The sequence below is a fragment of the Microcaecilia unicolor genome, chromosome 2 (genome assembly GCF_901765095.1).
Source record: "Microcaecilia unicolor chromosome 2, aMicUni1.1, whole genome shotgun sequence".
In the NCBI taxonomy this organism is placed as follows: Eukaryota; Metazoa; Chordata; class Amphibia; order Gymnophiona; family Siphonopidae; genus Microcaecilia; species Microcaecilia unicolor.
In genome coordinates, this window is record NC_044032.1 from 341260321 (window position 1) to 341285551 (window position 25231).

General features: G+C 42.4%; 1 protein-coding gene and 1 long non-coding RNA gene across 2 annotated transcripts in view; one reads left to right on the top strand and one right to left on the bottom strand.

Moving 5' to 3' along the window:
- Nucleotides 1–25231, bottom strand: part of LOC115462060 (FERM and PDZ domain-containing protein 1-like) — a 325564-nt gene that overhangs the window by 44580 nt on the left and 255753 nt on the right.
- LOC115463688 lies at nt 861–1852 on the top strand. The gene is made up of 3 exons (XR_003941061.1): nt 861–891; nt 1248–1252; nt 1766–1852. It is a non-coding gene; the product is annotated as an uncharacterized LOC115463688 (long non-coding RNA).

Consider the following 25231-nt stretch of genomic DNA (forward strand, 5'->3'; position numbering starts at 1 on the left):
CCCCAAGTATCTGAAGAATAGGATGATCCTCTACAAACCTCCAAGGACACTAAGGTCCTCCCAAGGAGTATCCCTAACCACACCCTCTCCAAAAGACATTACACGATGTAATACCTGCAAGTGAGCCTGTGGTAGTTTAGACGCATGTTTTGGGCACCTGTAAAAAATGCCTTTTTAAAATTTTTGCCAAAAATGGACGTGCAGCAAAATGAAAATTGCCGTGCATCCATTTTGGGTCTGAGACCTTACCAACAGCCATTGACCTAGCAGTAAGGTCTCACGCAGTAGCCAGGCGGTAATGGTCTAGACACGTAAAATGCCGATTATCGCCCAATTACTGCCCGCATGCCAGAAAATAAAAATATTTTCTGGTGCGCATAAAAAATGAAATTACCACATGGGCCACGCGGTATCTTGGAACTGCCGCACATTGGACGCGCATAGGTGCTTACGTGGCTTAGTAAAAGGGCTCCTAAATAACTACATAAATTAAGCGGTACACAAGTCTACACTTTTTTCTCCTGTAGATTTTTGTTATCAGCGGTATCATTAGAAATAGGCGACTACCTATTTGTAATGTCCTCTTCTGGTGGGCTGCCTGTCTTTAATACTTTCTTACGGTAAGAGCAGAATTGTGTATACAAGGAATGTCAAGTTACCTCTCTTTCAGAGCAGGTATTTCAATTGTATGAGAATCTGCTGTAATTTATATAAGCTCTTGTCACCTCTGGGGTAGTGTTATGATTCTGCCGGTTTGGCTGAGGGGGAGGGGGGACGTCTCTTCTGATTGGCTGCCAGGGGTTGTGCTGACGTCAGGGGATAGTACTTTAGCCTGCAGCTGAAGAGTTTCTCTGCTTTTGCGTTACTTACTTGGTGGTAACAGGAAAGCCTGTGTGAGCACTCTGGAGGGCTGGTGCGAGGGAAAGGGGATAGTGGGTCTTTCAGCCGGCATCATCCCCGTTCCTTCAGCCCAGCTAGGAGAACAGGGCGCCATCTAGGGATCAAACTGCCAGGGAAAGCTGTAATGCAGGAGAAAAACTACACTTCCCAGAAGCCAGTGCAGGGTCAGCTGAACTCCCAGGAGGGGGAGGGTGGAGTGATTGATTGGGAGATGAGGTCTGATCCTGGAGATGGGGAACAGCTGGTGGAGCTTGGGGAGGAGGACATGGAGTGGAATAAAGAGGAGGTGGAAGGAGAAGGTAAAGGAGAGTGCATGGAGGTTGGAGGGTTTGCTCAAACTTCCTCAGGAAAGGTAAAGGCTTTGGTGGCGGGAGTGTGGCCCAAGCTGTGCATACTTGGAGAGGATAAAATAATCCAGTGGGGAAGCCACTGGTGGAAGAAACTAACCCATAAACTATCTAAGGGTAGAAGATAGTGCTGATGAGGGGAGGCTACAATTGGGAGCAAGACAAAGGTTTGCTGGGTGTGATATTCTGAGTTAAGATTGGACTGTGTTAATAAGCTGAATGTGGAAAAACTGAACTGACTCTTGCATTCTTGATGAAGAAACTGCTTGAAGATTAAAGCTGTATTAAAAGATGCTGAGAGAATAAAGACCTGTGGTTTTCAAGAACTATAAGACTGCTGGAGTTTTGTGTGTCCCAGTCGTGAGCTGATCCTGGGCGCAGGTCAGCTAGGCAGCAGTTAAACTAGGACAAGCAGTGCAGCAAGGCGGTGGTTGCAGCTCGTACTGGGGAAAAGCTAGCCAAGCTAAGCAGGGTCGACCCCGGCTCTCACCTGGAAGGGTGACCTGGTTACACCTGAGGTTTCTCTCAGAACCTGCTCTAGTTTCTGACAGGGATCTTTGTTGTATTAGAGTATTCTTTTCCTTCCCTCTGGGTTAGCTGCTGCTGTGTGTGTGTGCCTAGCAGGGTTGCCAGGTAGAAATTTTTTTTCCAGGCCAGAAACCAGCCCAAAACCCGCCCAAACACAAACCCCGCCCCTGACACCCCCACCCCCGCGTCACCGGCCCCACCCCCGCCGTCACCGGCCCCGCCCCCGCCGTCACCGGCCCCGCCTCCCACGTCATCGGGCCCGCCTCCCCGTCATCAGCCCCGCCTCCCACGTCATCGGCCCCGCCTCCCACGTCATCGGCCCCGCCTCCCACGTCATCGGCCCCGCCCAAAACGTCACTAACCCCGCCCAAAAACGTCACTAACCCCGCCCCCCGCGGCCGAAAAAAATCAAAAAGCCGCCCAAAAAGCCGCCCGGAAGCCCTAAAAACCGCCCAAAAAACCGCAACCCGCCGCGGGCAAAAATTTCCCGCGGCGGGTCGCGGAAAACCGCCCAATTGGGCGGTAAAACCGCCCACCTGGCAACACTGGTGCCTAGCTCTGTAATCAGGGTCAGCTGCTTGTTTGTTTAGTGGGGGCTGGGCATTGCTCAGCCTCTGGGGCTCTGGGCTGAGTGAGAGCTTCTTCTTTGTTTGTTTGTTTTAAGGATTTCTCTTCCCAGTGTCCCGGCCTGCTGGCTCAGTGAGTTTAACCCTTTGTGTCCTGTGTGTATTGTATTCCTGCCTCTGCCAGTGTGTTTGTTGGATGGGCCCCACTCCCTCTGGGAGGGGAAGCGTTCTCTCTGATTGTTGATTTATGGCACTCTCTCTCTGCTGGCTCTACAAGCTTAACCCTTTGTGTTCCATGTGCCTCTGTCTACAGTGGGTTTGAGGCAAAGGCTTTCTGCCTTCCTTTTGTGTCTGGTTCCTCTGGCTTCTGCCTGGGGCTCCTACCCTGGTGGGGGGGGGGGGGGTGTTGCTGTGTTAGTTCCCCTGTCCTGCGCTAGTCCCCTGCGTGGGCGTGGCCCGTTCTGGTCCTTTGTTTACCCCTCTGTCCTATTGCTGGTGTTCAGCACGTGTCTGGCATCTTGGGGCCCTCTGGGTTCTTTCACCCCTCCCTGTGTGTGATTGGGTTCCAGTTCAGTCGTGAGGCTCGCATGAGTGGCTCTGTGTGCATGGGTTCTGGTTTGGCCGCAAGGCCCGCCTGTATGCCTATTTCCCTTCTTCCTGAGGGACTGTGGGGAGGGGTAGCTTAGGGGGTATTGTGTAGCTGGGGTGTGCGGTGGTGGGTCGGTCTCCCCTTGGCCTGGGTCGGCACCCTGCTGGCCTCGGCCAGGGCCCAAGGGCTCACGACCAACCCAACGGATTACAGAACGCAAAAGCCATGAGCTCGACCGATCCATCCCCCATGCAGCTGCTCCAGCAATTGCATGCTCAGCTACAACAGGTATCGGGAGTCATGAACGCACTGTCTCAACGGGTAGACACGCTGACTGTCACGGGGGGCTGCGGAGGGCCCGCCAGCTTCTACTCCGCCGGGTTCCCATGCATGCGGCCGAGGGATTCGGGTGGCTAAGCCCCCGAGGTACGAGGGCGACAGTAAGACCTGCCGGGGGTTCCTCAATCAATGCCAAATTGTCTTCGAGTTGCAGGCCCGGGATTTTCCTTCGGATCGGGCGAAGGTGGCTTATATTATCTCTCTACTGGCAGGCCCTGCTGTGGCCTGGGCCTCGCCCTTATGGGAGAAGAAGGATCCCCTCCTGGATAATTTGGCAGAGTTCTTGAAACAATTTCGGCTCATCTTTGAGGAACCCGGGAAGCCCTCTTCGGCGGCGACTCAGCTGTTGAACCTACATCAGGGGCGACTCTCTCTGGGTGAGTACGCCATCCAGTTTCGGACCTTGGCCGCAGAGCTAGGTTGGGATAACCCAAGCCTGACTGCGGTATTCTGGCATGGGGTCTCGGCCAACATTAAGGACAAACTCACAGGCCGGGAGCTGCCCTCAGATCTGAATGACCTCATCCGTCTCTGCACCCAGGTGGACATCCGGTTCAGGGAGCGGGCCTGTGAACGTCGCGCTGGTCAGCAGGTTGCAGGGGCTAACTCGAGGAGCTCGCACAAGAGCCCTGCTTCCCCGTCGCTGGGTGTGCCCGATGGGTCTGAACCTATGGGCGGCCCAGGAGAGACAGCGGAGACGCTCTAAGGGGCTGTGCCTGCATTTTGGAGTTTTCATTTTTAGTTAAGATTACAAGACTATGTTTGAGTTCTATAAATTAATGGTGTGCCGCAATATTTTCAGTTCAATCATATATTCAGTTTTCTGCAAGTTTAATCTTGTTTTATGGCTCATTTTCTCAGCATGCATAATGATATTCCTATGTAATGGTACATATTTCTTTTAAATCACTTATCTTTTGATAATCCAGTTGCCGGTTCTCTAGTTTTTTGTATGTGTCCTCTTCCACGAACAGCAGTGTTTTGAATGCTTTCGGTTTCATTTTTGCGGTGGCAGCGCTGGTTTGTTGCTTGTCTACAATGGCCTTTGTTTCTGCAGTGTAATATTGCGAGTTCCATAATAATGATTTACAGTCTGTTTTTCCAGGTTTTTTTTTTTTTTTGTTCATTTACTTGATATTCCTCTCCCTCGCTAGGTCCCACCTACTCTCCTATTTTGCGTGTGTCACTCTTGTTTCAGACTTTAATGTATGTGTATGCAGCACAACAGTGTGAATGATTTTATTTTGTATTGTATTGTCCTGGTTTTGCAGGCTTTCTTACTGTCGGCTGTTTTATTTTAATGCTTTTCAGTTCCCTTCTTATGAATTATTTAATAGAAAATCTATTGTCTAATGATTCTTTTATGGTTGTACCATCCCCCAAGAGCTTACATGTGTTCAGAGTTACAAATCTTTCTTTCAATTTCCTTTTTTTAATTATTACCTCTACTTTATTTTTACCACTTTTGCAGTTTGTTTCAGGGGCTCTTCCCTGGGATATGCTATATTTTTATTTTTTTTTTTTATTTTATTTCTATTTTTTTATTACTTTTATTTTCTTATATACCAGTGTCACGCTATAACCATTGGGTTTGATATCGATGCCTGGGGCTTACACCCATTGGAGGTGATCCTTCAATGGATGACGGTATCTCAATTAGTAGGAGCAGACTTCCATTCCATTTTCGGAGTGGCCTGCGGATTCGGTATTATTGCCCACATAGGAGTTGCTGGTATACATGATCGCCGTGGCAATAAAGAGACGTCTAAGACATTGGTTGAGATTGTGTACAGGTTGACTCGGGCATTCAATATTCTTGGAGGGTTAGTTTTATACGAGAAGTTTTCCTAACTTTTCAACGTTCTAGACTGGTTAGTCATATACGAGATGTTTCCTAACCACAAAATTTTGAGTGGGTTGTTGTACACGAGAAGTTCTCAAACTACAGGTCCTTTGGGGTGATTAGTCGTACACGAGAAGTTCAATCGTACACGAGAAGTTCAATAATCAGCGGAAACCCGTTGGACCGCTGCTCTTCGACTCATGAGACCTTATTCGCTGGTTTTTTGAGTTCTTTTTGGGAGTGTTTGCAATGTCCCTTTTTAGGGGCTCTATCATGAGCCGGAGCTCATGGCTAAGTATCTGAAACAGTTCTTGGCAGGCAGGGAAACCGGGTTTCTTTATGCTTTTAGAAGCACACTCTGGGGAGTGGTTTTCATTAATTAGGGGTAGAGTAGTATAGATACATAATAGCTGACACCATTCACTTTTTGTACTTTTTTTTCCTTAAACTCTCCTTTCCTTTCCTCCTTTCCTCTTTGTGACTGTCATTTGTCTGTTAATTTGACCTGAGGTAAAAGCGTTCAGCTTCCCGCCAATTAGTAATTTTTATTTTGGGTCCCTATGTTGGAGTACATTAGCAGATGCGTGAGTATGATTGTGTTATGTCTCTGCATGTTCTACTATCAGGATAATCATTGCATGTTTTTGTAAACTGTTAGCACATTATCATTTCTAGGTCTCCCTGCAATCTGTGAAGCTGCCTTTTCAACCACTGACCTTGGACTGGTCAATATATATTATTATTAATCTAGTTCATTTTTTCTATAGCAAATTATAGGTCTGGAACTTATTTGTAGACCACTTGCTCACTAGGTCCCTTTATTATACATATTGGGTGATGTTGTTCACTACCCATTATATCATATCTTCCTCTCCGCACCCAACACCAGATACTGGTGATCTGACATCTATTCAGATCTCTGGTAAGGACTTTCCGTCCGAAACAAACCTTTCTATTTTGCGGTTGACCTCCCTATGCCACCGAGAGTTCGGAAGGGCGTAGTGACCCCGCCAACTGTCCTCTTTCTCAATTGATTTTCTGCGCTGGAGATTACATTGCATGAATCGTAAGTATATTTCCATTTATTGTATGTGTTACTATTAAGCTTGCCGTTGTATATTTTTATGACCTATTGGGTTAGCTCTAATTTAAATGTTTTATTTTACCAAATTTAGGATTAAGATTTTGTCCTCAATACACAAGGACACCTCTGTATGTGGGACAATAACTGTGTCTGTGTATGAGTGTGGTTTTCCTTTTCTGTCTGTGTGCTGTGACTTGTGATTGGCTACTGGAATATTTATTTTTATGTTTTTTGTTTTGAAACCCTAAACAATTCCTTAACTGTGCACAATTCCAATGATTGGTTTTGAACTACATTTAGAAATATCTTGCTTCCTCTTCTGAGCTTTAAGTTTCCTACTTATCAGGGTTAGGTTACTGTTTTAATTTTATGTCTACATGTTCCTGTGTGTCCTGTGGTGAATAGCATAAATTAAACCAGCTAGTTATTCGGGAATCATTTTTTTTATTTTTAAATTTGTGCTTTAAGGTTACTCTGAGAGATTGCCTATCAACTGCAGTGGTAGTAAATCTCAAAGGAGTGTTTTTTTTTCAGGATTGTATGTTATTTCATTTGAGCAATGTTTGTTTGATTTGTGACGTAATGTTAAATATCTGATTGTTTTTGACTTCTGGTAAATTGCTTTCACTAGAAATGCAAGCACCTTTTTACTTTTAATTTTATAGGTGTGCGTCCGTGTATGTGTTCATTGAAAATTGCATAATTATTTCAGATATTTACTATGAAAGGTTCTATATTATATGCCATCTAAAACAATGTTTATTTGTGACGTTGTTTAAAATAACTAGTACTGATGTTCACTTCCTGGCTTTTTATTGGGGATGTGTTCCGTAATAATGAAGTAACTGTTTTAATTTTCCCTTTCACGTCTTATCTACAACTTTCAAACTTCCTTCCCTGCTACAAGATTTATAGTTTTAAGATATATTATTGTATAGAGTTCCAGCATTTATGGTTCTCAAACCCCAAATGGCTCAGTTAAAATTCATTTCCGGATTCCATAATACTACAGTGCTTGCCTTATTATCTATGCAATAGGGTTTAGAGATTAACCCTTGCATAACATAACTGACTGGTAAATCTGAACTAAAGAAATTCAGGTTGCTATTATTTCAGAGCTATGTTCAGATAAGACTAGCTACAATTGAGAACCGTACCTCTGGAAGCAGATAAAGTAATAACCTTCTCCTCTTTTCCTCTCCTGAAGTATTAATTCTATGAAGACTAATTACACCAGCATGAAGTTTTAATATAAAAACTTCAACTTACAGTTTTTGTTTGATGTATAGTCCTATTTTCAGTCACCATAATGTCCAATGCTTGCAGTGAGCAGTAAACTCAAATTAAACACAGGAAACACCGTTATTTCGTGATTTCCTTAGGACCGAATGACAGAGATTAACCCTTGTAGTTCTTATTTTCTCTTAAGTTCATTTTTACAAAAGCTTGGAACTCAATATATGATACAAGAATTCATTACGTGTTTCAGATTTTTAATAACTAGATGGGTTTTTCTATGATTCTGTGTTATCCTTCCTACTCTTTGTTTAGAATTCAATTTACAATGTAAGCTTACAAGCTGTTCCAATATCATATGAACATATCCTACTGGTCAATTTATGCATTTATTGCATTAATAAAAATTGTTATTATATCCTTGCATTTTTGAATTTCACTACAATGTTTTAAGGAATGCTCCAACTTGTCTCCTGCTTATAAAGCGGCTCCTCCTCTGTATTTAAAATATACTCTAAATTGTAAATTGATTCCTGGGAATATATAAGCTTATTTTTAGCTATCCCTCTGAATGTGAATCTTGATATGCTGTCATGATTTAGGGCCCAAATTGTGAAAGCATAGAAAGGATCAGTTTCAATTTTAATATAATTTTCATTTTCCAAATTGGCTCTGAGCTATTACAGAGGACTATAGGTTGTTGTCCTTCTCATTTGGCCTATTTAAACCTTGTAAAGGTCACATGAGGAGGCCTCATAGAAATATATAGTTTTTACATCTTTCTTTTTTGATATTGGCTTTTCTCTATCTTTTAAAATATCATGTTAAAGTCTGCATTTTCCTAGAGCACACTCTGACCACAATGTTTCCTCAGACTCTGCTGACTTCCTGTGCCAGCAACATCTAATCGACAGAGAAAAATTGTTTTCTACTTGTAACTTATGATTTTATATATTGAAACTATGCTCCACCTATTGGTGCCCCAAGGAACTAACAATGCATTCTTTGATTTTTTCTTTCTAATGGTCCTGTGCAGAGATTTGACTACTAGATATTACTTCTTATATTAGCTCTATTTATTAAGTCCTGTAGGTTGAGTGAAGACTGCTAATCCAATTCCTGACCTACCGCCTTTATTCCAGTTTGGTACTTCTGCTACAACTGACCTCTGGCAAGAAAAAGAAGCACCAACTTCTCCAATGAGAATTTTCTTTTGTCCAAATGATGTCCTTAATTTAGACCTTCTCGGTTATGCTCTTAAATATTCTGCTATATTAAATATTTTTGCAGGCTGCTCATCTTTTCCAGAACATACATGTCACTTTACGTATGAGCTCTCTATTACAACAGACAGCGACCGTGATTCCAGAAGATACTTCCATCACCTGGACTAGTTATGAGTTTTAAATTCCTGCACATTAGACTTCTGCTCTGATTATGACTATTTCCTAAGCTACCCTTCTTTCTGAATCATCTAACTCGTAAGTCCTGCTGGCCTCCTGCAGCTGAGGGCTCAACCCTTGGTGAATGTTAGTCATCGCAGGTGAAGATTCCATACCTACTGGCCATAGATTGCAACGCATTATCCGTGCCTTTAGACTATTTTTGTTCACCATATTTTTGACCCTCCATACATCAATAACTCGAACAATCAATTTTTATTGTTAGTTTTTTTTGTACTCTTTTCTTTTGTTCCATATACTTAACCATTGTTATTTGATCATGTCTTCGTAATAATTACCAATCTGTCTTGCACATTATGCAAGCCAGAAGTGGGGATATATTATGCAAATCCCAATTCCTAGTATTAAGAGGGTTGCAGTTGAAGCTCTGACCCCTACCAATCAGGAGATATAATTTCATATATACTATTGCTATTTATGTAAATTGGCTTTTCATTATTGAACCCTTATGGTTTCGCTTTTGCTTTTGCACTTAATTAGCACTGTTTTCTCCATGTTTACATTGTCTTTCATGTCTCTTGACATCTACTGTATATATTATTTTTGCTTATTCAGTTTACACTGATTATGCCCACCAAGTTATAGCAACAGCAAGTCAGGCATACAGCCATTTTGCTTATTCCTTTGCCAGCCTCTGACTCTTGATGGACTGATTATGATGGTGCATGCCTAGAATAAAGACATGGAAAGATCCAAGTTTGTACACCACAAGTACGTCTTCAAGATCTATCTAGGCCCAAATGATGTTAGATCCCCCAAGGTTGTGGCAATAATCTTTACACCTTGCAAACTACTGGATCACAAGTTTTGGCTCCATGTGAAAGACCATCTCAAGACCAGCCACTTCCTTCAGCAGGCCAGCCTGAAAACCCAGATCTTCGCCCAGATTCTTCAGCGCTTCCACCGCCTCAACCATGATCGATGGAAGAGAATTTAGAACTGATACTTAATTTGAGATTTACTGTTGCTGTTTAAGGACATTATAGATTCATATTTTGTTTTATTTTCAGTTTAGCAGTAATCCTGTCTATATATTGAAAAGGTTTTATTTTTATTTTTCTATTATTTCCTTTATTGTTCTAAATGTTTTTCTAAGAGTTTCCCCGTTATTTCTGTTTATGTAATTTAAATTGAAGTTGATATTGCTCAGATACAAGGGTAACATCAAACCCTAATACTGGCTATGATATCATAATGAAGGTGTAAACCCTGTTAGTATCAACCAGTTATGCAATTGTTTAACTTTGGTGTAGGCTTACTTAAGCTGCATGTCTTTCTGTAGGTTTGACTGAGCTCCAAGTGGGGTAGCGGATATATAAAATGCTTCCCATACTTCCAGGTCATTATGCATATGTCAAGATCCATGCATGACCTTTGTTAATATAAATTTTCCTAGGATTGACCATTTTTTGCTGTATGAGGCAACCTCATACTTGCTATCCACTTTTTAGTGCTCATGATTGGATGCTAATGATGAGTAATAGTAAGGTCCAGGAATTCCGACCTGTTTAAGGATTCTGAATACCTACAACCTAAAACAGCCTGCAATCTGAGTACTAACCATATATTTGTTGAGCCACCATAACAATGCTTAATCAAAACCACTATTCCTTCCGAGGACCACATACATTAGATTATCTCCCCATGCACTATGAAGCAGATACAATAGAAGCCATGGAGAGACCTGAAAGTGTTTATTAGTATGATCCACCTGAAATTGCTATTACCTCAAGAGGGGTAACATCAGGATTAAGGCCCAAGGGATTGGGTAATATAAAGGGAATTCCATATGCCCAAATAATATATCACCTGAGAATGAAGTTTCCTGTCTTGCACCATACCTTCTAGCAATTTGTAAGACCAAAACTCCCCCTCTAATTTGATAGCTTGCCACCTTCTGGAATGGATGATGACAAGCTTGACGAGCTTTGTGTCACCCCTCCTCAGAGGGGGTGACAAGTGGGGAATGTATAATTATACTACAGCAAGAGGCCCTCACTGGATGCCCACCGGAAGGGTGGAAGGCCAGATTTTAGGACTCAGGCTGTAAAAATACCAGCTAGGTTTAAAAATCTATGACTGGCTGAGCAAGGACTTGCTTTTCCTGCAAGTTAATATGTGTTCTAGCTTAAGACCTATCCACTGGAATAGTGGTGGGCCAAGCTACATAACTTTAAACAGCTGAAGAGCACTGATTAGGCCTCATATCCAGCTGATGGCCTTATAGCAGAGAGCTTGGACTCTTGGTGAGTCCTAATGAAACCTGGTGCAACTTCCAAATGGAGTGTAACACACATAATGAAGAAATTAAAGACAGTAATGATAAGAAGATTGGTTCATAACACGGAGTCTGTCTTTATAAGATGGCACTCAGATCACAAGATGATATGAACCTGATATATCCAATTTTAGATATCTTCATAAAAAAAGTTGTTTTGTTCTTGTTTGGATGTTTGGATACCCGTATCTAAGGAAATGTTTACAAAAAGGGAAATGTCTCAATCTCTCAAAATAGCTAGAACAGGAAAGAAGATGGTACAGATGGTACAGATGAACATCTGGCCGGAAAGCAAATGTTTTAATTCCCCCCTCTTGGACCTCTTTCTGACTCCAGATCACACGGGGGACTAAAGATACCTATTTTACATAACAGGTTCTGTATGGTTTCTCCAACCTCCATTGTCACCCAATCACAAGGAGGTCTGCTCTGGGTTTGCATTAGGGGCTAATTCCCACAACTACTGCTTTCTGTCTTCCTGGATCTAGGTATACTCTGGGCTATTTATGTTCCCAGATAATGCCTATTAAAAAAACTATCTAAGTTTCTCCAGAGACTGAGTGTATGTGATGTGCCTTGTAAGCTAAGTGTAAGGTAAAGAGAAGATAGAATAAAGACAGAGATTGGTTTAAATAGATAGATACATTTTATTTCTTACCCAAAGACAAGTCTTCAAGTTGGTACAAATGCAGACATCAGACTTTAATCAGGTACATTCAGCAGACAGATTCTTGGTACAACCGGACAGAGCTTCGCCGTCTGACGGAAGCGTTGGGGAGGATTCCAAAGCTATGGCAATTTGTCCCCTCTTTTATACACAAATCTCTCCATAGAAGTCTATGGTGAGATACCTAGCTCTCAATTTCTGAGATGATACTTTCCCACACAGTCTTATCAGCATGTTTTGGGAAGCGTTGAGATAACAGTTCCACATCTGTCTGTGTCGCAATACTTTTCACACCATCTTAAGAACTCTGTATAACCTCTGTAGCCTTTTATACAAAACTAATAGACTCCATTTTGTTCATCTGATTTAAAGTGACAGTTGTACCAGTTTGTGTCAGGACTCATTGTTCAGACCTGCTTTTTGCAGATTCTCAAATATTAAATCACTTTCTTGTTGTTTGGCCTAGTCAGTACTTCTTCAGTTATTTTAGGCTGCATAGCTTTACCTATCACTATTCCAGTGGCAGATCTAAAGCCAGGCCATATATTAACATTCCCCTCTTCACCCTATCCCATAGGGTGACACCAGGGTTAACATACCGTGGTACCATCCATTCCAGAAGGTATTCTATGAGGCCATAAAATTATCTGAGTCTTAAGGTCAACTGGTACAATGTGGTTCGTTTGCGGTGTGAAATTATCATCTTGGCAGTACTTCTATTATGCCAATCCTACTAAAACTTATAGTTACTACAATATTATCTTTCTTCAACCTTTTAATATGCAGGTTCTATCTTATTCTTATCTATGTGATTGTTCATACATTGCTATAAATCAAAATTCTTTGGTTATATACTGATTGTATCTTAATTATACATTTGCATACATTTGCACAATTTATCACTTATAAAGCTTTATATGGTTATATTATATCCCTATGTGCTAATATCTAATTATACAGTTGTAGACATCTCTCCAGTGTATCTAACAGTTGCATAGGGATTGGTCCTTCTCAGAGGGAGATAGTCCAATTTGTTAGCTCCTGTGATGTTGGGGAGGAGATTTTCGCACAGGGCATATTGTCCTGCTGTTGTCTTTTTCATTATTGCGGTTTCAATTAAGCGTTCTACTAAACCTCTAGCACAAGGGATTATGCAACATCCTACTAAAACAAAAATTGCTACCACTATGAGTATAGTCGTGGCTGCTGAAATGATAAATGTCTTCCATGTACCAAAAGCTCTGTCCATCCAACCTGTCCAAGATGTATCAACACCAGAGTTTTCTGCCAATTCTTGTGACAGTGAGGTTAAGCCTTCCAAAGCTCTGGTAATTGATCCATCCGGAGCGGTATTGTTGGGGATAAAGGTGCAACACTGGGTACCTATCTTGTGGCACACCCCTCCATCGGCTGCTAGAAGTTGGTCAAGAACTAATCTATTTTCCAACGTCATCCGGCTAGTGGCATCTAATTGTGTTGCAATGCCTCGAACTGCATCCCTAGTGTAGTTCACAAATCTCTGCTGGTTGTAATATATATAGTTGATCCAGTCAAGATTCTTATTGATAGTCGCCCACCAAAAGAAAACTGATTCAAATCCTGCGGCTATTTGGTTTCTGGCTTTAAACTCATCGGGAACCCCTCTTGGAACTCCAATAGCATCTATATAGACCCGATCATCAAAAGATCCAGGCATTGCATTTCTCTTCACTCGTGAGGAAGAGCTGCTGTGAGGGGGAAGCAAGGATGCTATAATAATTGGAATGACCAACTTGACTAGGGCACATCTGCCTGTCCAATTGTTAGGAAGTGTATGGAGGATAGTACGGGTTCCACAGTACCACCATATGTCTGCTCTAGCTTGTGAGAACCGTGTTAGGTTCATGTTATGCAGAGTCCCCATTCCTAAGGTTGTGTTACAATTAGTTAAGTTGCCTAAAAACCGTGTCTTTTTAACCCCATATCGTTGCAGGCATGTATGATATCTGGTAGCAGGATGTGGAATCCTGAATGCAGGTGGAACCCTCATCCGTGGGGGTAAGTAGGGGTGGTGCTCGTCAAGATGTTGACAAGACTGATTTATGTCGTCTTTAACCTGCAATAACTGCAACATACACCAAAATCCATCTGGATCATTGTGGAGATCTAAAGGGAAAGGAACTACTGTTGGTTCTGCTCTGGCATGGGAACAAAAATAACAATTAGAGACATTCAAACTCTTTGTAGTATAATGTGCCCATTCAAGCCATAAGTTCGTCTCTCCAAATCCTGTTTCTAGTGCCACCAAATCTTTAGAATTATTAATTGGTACAATCTGGTAAGGAATTTTTATTTCTGGGATCTTTGTTGGTACCAAGGGATTGGTCGCTGTAGGTTGGGCTGGGGGTGGAACAATTTTGAATTTTCCAATAGGGTCTCTACCTGTGGCATCTATTCCTATGGAATAGGTTCTGTATGTAACAATCGTTACTCCTCTGAAAGTGATAGCCACTTGATTACATTTGGTCATATGGCAAAGGCCAGTGACTCGCAATTTCATGATGGAAATACTCTTTTTGAGATCTGGAATCTCACTACCGGAGTAGGGAACCCATGAACCTGTGTACCACCATACCTGAGCCCAACTTCCACAATTGGGGAAGGGACACAGGTATACTTCATAAGCAGACAAATATTGCTGCACAGGTTGTTCCCCACACATTGTGTAAGCACACACATCAAGGGTAATTGTGGTTGTGTCCTTAGTAGTGGGTAATGTTATTTCATAAGTGGTTGTAAATTGGGGTAGAGAATTTGCTAGGTACTGTGTTCCAGGTAGCATGGGTGTGGTGAGCACACATAACAGGAGGGCTACGTACTTCATGTTGGTAGGTGACATCCCTAGTGTTTTAGCGAGAGATGTATGGGTATGGGGGATAAATTCTAATAGCCCCTATTTCAGTAGGATCTGGGATTTCGAAAAGACCATATATTTCCAAGGGATCCAATCCAACCTCTCTGATGAATAGGATGGGAATCTCAGCAGTGCCCAATACGGTGTATGTAATTACCCAAAAATCTACAACGTCACCAGTCTGTGGTCTTATTAGGAGGTCGTCTGTTTGTTCAAGTTGTAAGCCTAAGGTGCCTCCAAACAGTACCTGAGTGTGTATAACCGTACGGCTAGGACCTAATGTCCAACTGTCAAACAAAGGCTCACACAGTGTATGGTATCGGGTGAAGGGGTCCCAATTGGGATCGTCTTCTGGAGCAGGGTCCCAATGAGGATGAAGTAATTCTCTTAGATATTCTGGGGGTTCAGGGATCAAGTGTGCACTTAAATTTAAAGGCGACGGTGGGGGAGAATCTGGTGGAGAAGGCGGAGTGTCTGGTAAAATCTGGGACATATATGGATGGTCAGTTAGGCGTGTTGAGCTATCGATGAGGACGAGTGGCTGGGACGGTGATGTTTGGCGTAACTACAGTAGTATTCGTGGGAGGAGGAATGTCACTAGTAGGAACAAAAGAATAAGGAGGAGGGGTGGGTAGTAAATCAAGCAAGGTAATATTATCCTCAAAAGTACTTGTACGATTGGGGACAATATGGACCGAGCTACTGATAGGAGTGGGAACACTTGTAGAATACAAAACAGGAGGATCAGAGAGGCAAGGAGTAGTTGCAGAGGTTTCAATAGGCTCTGAAGGATAGCGTTTCCGACAGGCAAGGTAATGTTGCCAGTGGGAAAGGCAGTAAATGCGATCCAAAGATCTAAAAGGTAACTGTCAGCAGTATAAGCAAACAAGGCAGTGAGAAACAAAACCAAACCCATACACAGTAGGATCATGCACACGAGTCCAACAGCAAACAGCAAACAGTAGCTGAAGAGTGTCAATTTTCACAGTTGTAGTACAGAGAAATAGTCTGTAAGGAAAGGAAGGAACAGCGGAAGTTGCTGTGGCATTAGCTGGCTTGATTCGGGAAGTACAAATGTAGGATGTCGAGCAGCTCACAGGCGTTGCTGTGCAAAATGGTTACTGTTGAAAACACAATGGACTGTTGGTGTACCGGATTCAACTGTCCTGCTAAGTTGCGGATTTGGAGAAGATCTTCTGCCAGATTACGGATTCTGATGAGACGGATGCGAAGATCCACGTAGGGAAGTGGAAGAGCAGGAACTGTGGGAGGTGGAGGTGAGGATGGCAACTCACGTACGGGTTCGGATATGGGTGGTTGTTCAGAGGGTGAGTCTGGAGAATCTGTGAAGGTTTGGAGGACTATATCAGCCAGATCAAGGAGTTGTGATTCAGGAGATGGGATAAGGTGGTTAAGTCTTTGGTCAAGTTGATCCAAAAGTGTTGGGTGCGGGGTCGGTGGTCTCGGGCTCAGTGGCGGAGGTGACGGGGTTCGTGGGAACATCAATGGAAACATCCAGGAGACCTGATGGGATATTCGGATAAGCTCGTATATCTTTCAGGTGGACCCAAGAGGTGTGGTCCTCCAGCTTTGCTGCTGTGGCTGACAAGGCTTCTATCTTGAAGGGCCCAACATAGATGGGATCTCGCCAGGTCTTGTGCGTATAATAACGCCGGTGCACTAGATCACCCACTTTGTAAGGGGGGGATCTAGTGGCATCACAATCCCCTCTTCTGTCCGAAATAGCCTGTGGAATTGAGGACAGAGAACTTACAATAGTCTGCAAGATATCCCAATATACAGAGTATTGATCGGGTACTTGAGTGTTTGGATTGCCAGGTAACAGTCGCATTTGACGACCTGTACATAATTGGAACGGCGTCAGCTTAAGGGAAGAGGATGGGGTGGCACGGAGAGATAACAGTGCCAAAGGAAGGGCATCAAGCCAATTCTTTATCCCATTTGCCATAAGCTGACGCATTTTTGTTTTAAGCAATCCATTATATCGTTCAACCAAACCATTACTGGTGGGTTTGTAAACACAGACAGTTCTGTGAGTAATGCCAAGTGCAGGAAGAAGATTCTGCAGAAGTTCATTTACGAAGTGTGTACCATTATCTGTGGTAATTTTGCCGGGAATACCAAATCGAGGAATAATTTCAGTGCACAGTAAGTGTGCCATAGTTTGGGCGGTTTCTCTAGAGCAAGGAAAAGCTTCCACCCACTTCGAGAAAGCGTCCACGCAGACAAGCAGATACCGTTTACCACGAACGGGCGTCTGCATATCAGTGAAATCCATATACCAATGTTGGCCAGGTCCCTGGACAACAGGTAAATGACCTGAAGGAATGACAGGTCCTCGTTTAGGTGTGTACAGAAAACATTTGTAACAGTTATGCACTACGGTGTGACACATGGGCATCATTTGGGGAGCCCACAATCTGGAAGACAATTGATCATACAGTGTAGTAGCGCTTAAGTGTAAGGGGTAATGGAGGGCATGCAAAAGAAGAGATAACACATGCTGTGATATACACAATTGCCCATTAGGATGGGTCCAAATGCCATTCGGATTTAGGAAACATCCAGCCTGTTTCCACAAAGTGAGTTCTGCTTGTGAAAGGGAGGACGTGAGGGCAGTGGAGAAGTCTGAGATTAAGGATTCTGAGGGAGGGGGTGTTACAGGGGGCTCGGATTCAGGAGATAGTAAGGAAGGAATGACAGGAGGGGTTTTGAAAATAGGTGGGATGTCAGGAGAGGGGGATGCAGAGGTTGGTGAGGTTGGTGATTCTGAAGGAGTTGAAGGGGGCGTGTCAAAGGGAGGTGGTTCGGACGCTGTTGGATTATTTATAGTAAATAATTAGCAGATTTTAGTACACACAGCTTCAGCTTTAGAAATGTTAATTTCTTTCTTCATCTCTCTCTCATTCACCCCTGAATAATTCACTGCTGAGTCACTTTAAAGTTGAAGTAACAAAACATCTGTTTACTCACAGTTTGTAGTTAGATTATAATCAGACAGGCTTTTATATACATATTACTATACATTTGTATTATCAGCTCCTTCCATGTGCTTAGATGGTAATGGATGCTCACACCACCATAGATCCTCTCAGGTTAGGAGAGATCATGAGCTCCATGTGCTCCATGTGCTGCATGTGCTGCATCTGCTGTGTGTAACCCCCACAGGAAGTTGCATAGCTGTGTGACCTCTCTAAGTAATTCACATCAGAGGTCACAGAGTAATCACAGAGAAATAATAGGTGACAGGCAATGCATGTAAAATACAATTACATTCCAACAAACCCCTTCTCATGCATAACTGTCATGCAATTATTTATTCATACAAAGTCCAAGCTTTATACGCAGATTCACAAAATGTTCTCTGGGTAACGGTTTGGTCATGATGTCAGCTGTCATCTCACTGGTGTGACAATAGTGTAGACTGATGACCCCTTCTTTTGCCAACTCTCGCACGTTGTGGTATTTCGTTGCGATGTGCTTGGTGCGTGACTGAACCTTGTCATTCTGTGACAGTCGGATGCAGCTCTGATTATCTTCCATTATCTGGATTGGTCTCTTTTCAGCTATTCCAAAATCCAGCAAAAGTTTTTCAATCCACATCAGTTCTCTGCACGCTTCCGATACGGCCACGTATTCAGCTTCTGTAGAAGACAAACTCACAATACTTTGTTTATGACTGGCCCATGAAATTTGTACATTTCCATACATAAACACATATCCACTTGTGGATTTATAATCAGAATGATCCCCTGCCCAATCTGAATCACAGTAACATATTAGTTTTGGATTACTATTGGCTGAAATCTTTAATTTACAATCAATGGTACCCTTTAAATACCTTACCATCCTTTTAACTGCAGTCCAATCTGATTTGGTAGGTGAGCTGACCCTTCTGCTCAAAATTCCTACTGCATTTGCTATATCAGCCCTGTATGTGGTAGCTAGATATATAAGCTTACCTATGGCTGATCTATATTGGATGTTATCTGGTAAAGGTTCTCTTACTGTTTCATCCTTCAGAAAATCAGTGATCATGGGAGTGCTTACAACTTGGGCATCTTGCATACCTAAACTTTCAATAAGCTCATTTATTTTCTGCTTCTGGCTTAGAAGATAAGAACCATCATTTTGTTTCTCAATTTCTATACCAAGATAGTATGACACATTTCCAAGTTCTTTTATCTCAACATTGTGGTTTAAACACTTTACAATGTCCTTGTACTCTTGCTCACTTTTGCTTGCAATGAGCAGATCATCAACAAAAGCTAAAATGTATGCATATTGTCCATTTGTGCACCTAGTGTACAAACATTTATCTGCTTCACCTTGCTTAAATCCTAAACTTGTCAATATTTCATGCAATTTATCATTCCAACATTTTGCACTTTGCTTTAATCCATAAAGACCTTTGTTTAATTTACACACTAGCTGTCTTTGTTTTGTATTTATGAAACCTGTTGGCTGTTCCATGTACAAGTCTTCAGTTATATCTCCGTGAAGAAACGCTGTTTTCACATCAATGTGTTTGACTTGCATGCCTTTTGAGACTGCAATGCTCAGAAGTGTTCTAATTGTCGTGTGTTTCACTACAGGTGCAAACACTTCATCAAAATCTTCTCCATATTTTTGAAGATATCCCTTTGCCACTAATCTGGCTTTATACCTTTCCACTTTTCCTTGTGCATTCCTTTTTAACTTGAATACCCATTTGCATCCTATAGCTTTCTTGCCAGGAGGTAATTTTGTAAGAATCCAAGTATTATTTTTATCCAATGCATCAATTTCTTCTTGTGCAGCTTTATGCCATTCAGCAGCTTCTTCTGCTGGCATTTTCTCAATCTCATCCCATGTTAAGGGCTCTTGAGCTTCTGCTGACTTTGTTAAGTACGACAGTCTTGGGGGTGGAACACCTTTGTTTTCCCTGGATGAGCGTCTGACAACAGGTTGGTCTGACCTTTCCGCATCCTCTAAATCTGAGAGTTCTTCTCCAATTGATTCCCCTTCTCCAACTGTACTGTCTTCTTCAATGATCCTTTCTGTGTCTGCTTCCTCTGCCTGTTCCTCGTTAGATACAGGTGAGTTGCTTTCAGACATCTGCCTTGGTATGGCATTTATATACACTGGCATGTCTATTATGGTTCTAGTTTCATATTCTGGATGATAAGGCTCATCTGGGATAATCCAGCCTTTATCAACCCTTTTGTTTTCATCAAAATATGTAACATGTCTTATGCCAACAATGCCAGTTTTCAGATTCAAAATTCTATATCCTTTGTGTCCTGGAGCATAGCCAACTAAAATGCCCCTTTCTGTTGTGGAATCCAGCTTATGCCTTCTTTGCTTTGGTACATGAGCATATGCTGTACTTCCAAATGTTCTTATGTGTGACAGGTTTGGCTTCCTACCATGCCATGTCTCATGTGGTGTGCGCTCAGCGCCTTTAGTTGGCATTCTGTTTTGTAGGTACACTGCTGTGAGAATGGCTTCCCCCCATAGTCTTTTAGGGAGATTGCTATCTGACAGCATACATCTGGTCATTTCCACAAGTGACCTAAATTTTCTCTCTGCAACAGAATTTTGTTCTGGTGTATAAGCTACTGTTGTGATATGCTGAATGCCTTCTTGTTCTAGAAATGTGCGCATGCTTTGTGAAGTGAACTCACCACCATTGTCGGTCTGAAGAACCTTTGGTTTTCTTTCAAATTTATTGCTCACCATGGCTACGTATTTCTTCAGCATGTCTGTGACTTGACTTTTTTCTTTCAGCAAATAGGCCACACAGTATCTAGAGAAATCATCCAAGAATATTAGCACAAATCTGTTATTTCCCAATGATGGGATATTAAACGGTCCACATAAGTCACTGTGTATTAAGTCCAGCACTTTATTACTCCTATTTCCTGTGTATGCAGGAAATGAGGGTCTCACACCTTTTTGAGTAACACAGTCTATGCATTTCTCCATTTTACCAGCATCTGCACTTATCTGAATGCCAGTGGCTAGTTGCTTACTGTAAAGATCCTGGATCACCTTAGAATCACGATGTCCCAGGCGGCGGTGCCAGATTTCCAGACTACATTTACCATCATTCTTCCTTACTTGCGCCATATGTGAGGCTTCACCTGAAATGTTCAGCTTATAAACATCATTATGCATAAAAGCTTCAGCATACACTTCATCATTTTTAGAGATTGTGCACTTACTGTTTTCAAAATGAATCGCAAATCCCTTCTTATCTAATGTAGATACACTAAGCATATTACAAACTGCTTGGGGAATATACAAGACATCACTTACAGGAATTTCTTTAACTTCATTAGACACTTTGCATTTTAAGAATCCAATACCTTTTGCTTGGATCTTAGCAGTCCCTGCGTTTGCAGTTTTAAGAATACCTTCCTCTGGACACATTTCCTGAAAGAAATCTTTACAATTGGTTAAATGGCATGTGCTCCCTGAATCCAAAATCCAAGTACTTTCATTTGAATTATTATTTACCATAGTCAAAGATTTTTCTGCCATTAGAAAGCCCTTGTGTTTATCTTTGTCCTTCATACATTTCCTGGTTTGAAAATTCTTTAGTTCCATTGGCTTAGGTGAGCTAGAGGGAGTGTTTTGTGTTTCCTTACACCATTTAGATACATGTCCCGCCTTTCCACATGAGTAGCAAATCAGCTTGCCCTTGGGTGGAGTTTTCCCATAGCTCCGCCTTCCTCTGTTCTTTGCCAAGAAATTTGTTTCATTTCTCTCTGACTTGCTTTGAGAACACATCTCCTCAGAATCATCTACTATGCATTCCTGCCTTAGTTTTGATGTTGTCTGTTCAAAAGATTGCCCTTCAATGGCCTCATTCACAGACCTAAAAACATCAAACCTCTCTGACAGTGAGGTAAAAAGAAATGCTCTTTTCAATGCATCACACATGGTAATTCCAGAAAGTTCTAACTTTTGAAACGAAGACACAAGATGCATAATGTGATCATTACATTTACTTTTATCCCTTAATTTGGTTTCATTCAACTCTGCCAACCAAATTGGTTGCTGCTTTGCATATGTAGTTGCATACATAGTTCTCAGTTTATATAAAATGTCCTTTGGTGTATCTTTTCCCTCCACTAATATGGCTTGTTTCTCTGAGAGAGCTTCCAAAAGCATGCACTTCACATAATAGTTTGCATTGTCCCATTCAGCCATATTTTCAGCTGTTCTGTCTTGGTCTAAGCATATATCTAATCCTTTTGCTCGAAGGAGACATATAAATCTTAGTTCCCACTGCCGATAATTAAACTCAGTTAATTTAGGCACCTTGAGAGAATAGAACAATGGTGAATTTCTTCCCTCAGCCATTTTCTTAGCCTTCTGTCTGCTGTGTGGGGGGAGAGAGAGACAGACTGAATCTTTCCTTTAAAACTTAAGAGAAAAATGTGGCCTTTTTTTCTGCCTGGTAATATTTCTCTTCTTTTTCAATTCCTGAGCCCTGGGCCCATAACCCTTTTGTTGGATTATTTATAGTAAATAATTAGCAGATTTTAGTACACACAGCTTCAGCTTTAGAAATGTTAATTTCTTTCTTCATCTCTCTCTCATTCACCCCTGAATAATTCACTGCTGAGTCACTTTAAAGTTGAAGTAACAAAACATCTGTTTACTCACAGTTTGTAGTTAGATTATAATCAGACAGGCTTTTATATACATATTACTATACATTTGTATTATCAGCTCCTTCCATGTGCTTAGATGGTAATGGATGCTCACACCACCATAGATCCTCTCAGGTTAGGAGAGATCATGAGCTCCATGTGCTCCATGTGCTGCATGTGCTGCATCTGCTGTGTGTAACCCCCACAGGAAGTTGCATAGCTGTGTGACCTCTCTAAGTAATTCACATCAGAGGTCACAGAGTAATCACAGAGAAATAATAGGTGACAGGCAATGCATGTAAAATACAATTACATTCCAACAGACGCGAGTACAGGAAGGGTAACATCGGAAGTGGATACGGTCGGAAGACTGGAAAAAGAAGTGACTTCACGGGCTAGTTCATCTGCAGCATGGTTACCATTAATGGCGAAAGAGAAAACTGTCTCCTGATGTGCTTTAATCCAGGAGATACTGGTGCGAAGGCCTTTTTGATGGCGCTTCTCCAGTGCTTCAAAAAGAGCAGTCCACAAAGGTAAGTGACTGAGAGGTTGTCCAGTAGAGGAAATCATACCCCTCTGGTTCCACTTACGAACATGGGAATGCAAGGAAGCAAAAACATAGTCCGAATCGGTGACAATGCTTAAATCTGAGTGAAGTGCTTTAAACAGTAAAACATATAAAACCGCTGCAAGTTCTGCGGTTTGTGCTGTGAATGAATCAGGTAACCTGAATTGTATGGGATCCAGAATATCTTCCTCTGGTGTATAACGGAGGGCGGCAAAACCGGCAATTCCGTTTTGCTGAGAACCATCTGTAAACCAGACCTCGCCACTCGGCAAGATTTCTGAATGCAGATGGAGAGATGCGGGTACAGACAATTGGGTAGTGCACTCATGGGGAAAAATAGCATTCTGTGCTGTCTCTGTTACAGTGAGTAGTGGATCTAAGCGCTGGAGGTCAGTTAAAGTTAATGGGTGAATAGAGTGCACCACGCTGAACAAAAGTACTTGATACTTTTGTAAGCGGCAGACAGTCATGTGACTAATCTGTTTATCTAACAGATATTTAACATCATGGGACGTGTGAAGAATCACCGGAAGGTGAGGAATGTAGCTGTATAATTTTGTCACAGCTGTGCTGGCGGCAACAAGGCCTTTCTCACAATTAGCAAAGGCTCTTTCAACAGGTGAAAAAGTACCTGAAAGGTAACCACAGGCAAGATCATCATGTTCTTGAGTGATCATGCAAGACCAGGTATTCTCAGTATGCACGACCCAAAGGTGCACATCCTGAGAAACATCAATAGTCGCTAATGGTGTGGAGAGCATAACATCCTTCACAAGGGCCATTAGGTCAGCTGTTTCTTGGGGTGTAAAGAGGACGGGTTCATGTTTTTCTTTTTGTTTGCCTTGTAGTTTCATATAAAAGGGCTGAGTCCGGGCAGAATAATTTGGTATCCACAGGCGACAAAAATTTAACATGCCAAGGACACCTCTGAGATCAGAAATGGTGGTTGGCATACGCAAGGAGGAGACATGTTGGAGAGTATCAGGACCTAGGCCCTTCTGATGAGGGCCAATGTGATGGCCAAGGAAAGTAACATGTGTCTGAGCAACTTTTAATTTCTTTCTGTTGACCTTGTAACCTTTCGTAGCAAGAAAGGTAAGAAAGTCACAGGTGACTTGCACACACATGTCGAAGTCAGGGCAGGTGATGAGCATGTCATCCACATATTGAACAATGAAAGTTTGGGGTGGGAGATCATATCTGTACTGTTTGAATTCCTGTATGTGTCCTGCTAAAGTCTGAGAAAAGACTGTAGGACTGTCAGTAAATCCCTGAGGGAGACGGGTCCACTGATATGTGGTGTTATTGAATTGGAAAGCCGTTAGCGGGCGGCTTACGGGGTCAAGGGTGATGGAAAAGAAGGCGTTGGATAAATCAATGGTGGAATGATATGTCTGCAAGGAGATACTATTGAGGAGTGTAGTTGGGTTTTCCACGTTTGGGAATACCGCGTAAGTGAGGTCATTTAGCGCGCGTAAGTCCTGTACTATACGGAAGGCGCCCGGTTCCTTCTTTGGAACTGGGAATAATGGAGTATTGTATGGTGAATTACATTTTTCAATGATACCTTGCTGTAATAGGGAATCAATTTGTTTTTGAGCTCCAGCAATGACTTCAGGTTTCAAAGGGTACTGGGCAATTTTAGGACCTGTACAACCAGGTAACAGCTGGATACGATGGGGAGGGCCTGCAACTTCACCATAGGGTTTTTCTGGTGTGGCCCATAGAAAACCCGGTAAAGCATTCAAAGCTTCCTCTATCTGTTTTCCAACCATAGAGGTGACAGCCATCAAGAGTGAAGTGGTTTCACTAGGGGAAGGATCAAAATGAATTTCAAAATGAAACAATGTCAATAGATCTCTTCCAAGTAAATTAACAGGGCATAGCGGAGCATACAAAAAGGGAGCAGATAGTTGTTGGTCGGCATATTTAATTGGCAGGGGCTCAAGCAGTGGTGTGTCCGTAGGAACACCATCAAATCCTGTGGTGGTAACATTGTCTGGGGAAACTTTAAGAAGTTTCTGTAGTTTGTGTGGGACGTGGGCTAACACAGAGCGAGAAGCGCCTGTGTCAATCAAGAAGGGGACAGGAACCTCACAGATAAGCAGGGTGATCATTGGATCATCCAATCCTGCAACAGTTTGGACTACGCCTAGTCACTGTGGGCGACGTTGATCTGGGTTCCATAGAGGGAAAGACTGGCGTTCTGGAGGATTTTGCCGGAGCTGTCTTATAGCTCTATGGGATGGCGGTTGAGGACACTGAG